Source organism: Octopus bimaculoides, chromosome 7 (assembly GCF_001194135.2).
Source record: "Octopus bimaculoides isolate UCB-OBI-ISO-001 chromosome 7, ASM119413v2, whole genome shotgun sequence".
Lineage (NCBI taxonomy): Eukaryota > Metazoa > Mollusca > Cephalopoda > Octopoda > Octopodidae > Octopus > Octopus bimaculoides.
In genome coordinates, this window is record NC_068987.1 from 9,811,988 (window position 1) to 9,813,727 (window position 1,740).

A 1,740-nucleotide genomic window follows, 5' to 3' on the forward strand; every position below is an offset into this window, starting at 1 on the left:
TATATGTCTGTGTGTGTATATATATATATATATATATATATATATATACATATATATATGTGTGTGTTTATATATATTATACATATATATGTATATATATGTATGCATATGTGTGTATGTATATATATATATATATATATATACACACACAAAAAGCTGCGTGTATGTAACGCGGCAGCAGCGCTGATTTCTGACTTCGGTTATCTGTTTTGTGAAAGATTTAGAGATTTTGTAATTATTTTTCTTACTTGACAGATCAGGCGTTGGTTGCTAGAAAGCCAGAATTGCGAGCCACACACTGACTTAATTAAAATAAAGTATCAGGTGTTTTTCATTCTCTGAGGGTGTTTTTTTAAAATTATTTCAAGCATTTCATCAAGGTTTTCATTTTCTAATAGACAACAAGGGGTTTCGAAGCAATCATCATCATAATATAATTATTTCCCTTGCTCAGTTGAATATGGCACCTAACTTGGAGTGTATGGATGTCATCATTTGTCTTAATTTCAAACTTTGTTTTAATGTCAGCTCTATAGTTGCCGCGTGTCGGTAATAACATATGTTTCTATTTTTGTTGACCTGTTATATTTTTTGCGGAGGCGTCTAGCCTTGTTGTTAGGATGTTGGACTCGTGTTCGAAAGATTATAGTTTCAAAGGTCACCACGAACGGGCCACTAGTTGTGTTCTTTAGCAAAACTCTGTATTTCACTTTGCTTCAGTTCACTTAGCTGGTAAAAATGAGTAATCCTGCGACTGACCAGCGTCCTGTCCAAAGAGAATATAAACGCCACGGCCAACCCTGTGGCTATGTGGTAAGTAGTTTGCTTCCCTACCACATGGCTCCAGGTTCAGTCCCGCGGCGTGGCACCTTGAGCAAGTGTCTTCTACTTTTGCCTCGGGCTGACCAAAGCCTTGTGGGTGGATCTGGTAGACGGAAACCGAAAGAAGCACGCCGTATATATATGTATATGTATATGTGTGTGTGAGTGTCTGTATCTGTTCCCCCACCATCACTTGAAAACCGACGTTGGTGTGTTTACGTCCCCGTAACTAAGCCGCTCGGCAAAACAGACCGATAGAATAAGTACTAGGCTTACAAAGAATAAGTCCTGGCGTCGACTTGTTCGACTAAAGGTGGTGCTCCAGCATGACTGAAACAAATAAAATAAAACTATATATACACATACACTTATAAAATATATATATATAGGAGTGGCTGTGTGGTAAGTAGCTTGCTTACCAACCACATGGTTCCGGGTTCAGTCCCACTGCGTGGCACCTTGGGCAAGTGTCTTCTACTATAGCCTCGGGCCGACCAAAGCCTTGTGAGTGGATTTGGTAGACGGAAACTGAAAGAAGCCCGTCGTATATATGTGTATATATATATATGTGTGTGTGTGTATGTTTGTGTGTCTGTGTTTGTCCCCCAACATCGTTTGACAACCGATGCTGGTGTGTTTACGTCCCCGTAACCTAGCGGTTCGGCAAAAGAGACCGATAGAATAAGTACTAGGCATCCAAAGAATAAGTCCTGGGGTCGATTTGCTCGACTAAAGGTGGTGCTCCAGTATGGCCGCAGTCAAATGACTGAAACAAGTAAAAGAGTAAAAGAGTATATGATTGTAATAATGAATTGAAAACGAAAAATAATACTTTGAATTCATTTCAGGTCCGCATTATATATATATATATATATATATCTGTGTACGTCTTCGTATTTGTGTCCCCCACCAAAAAAA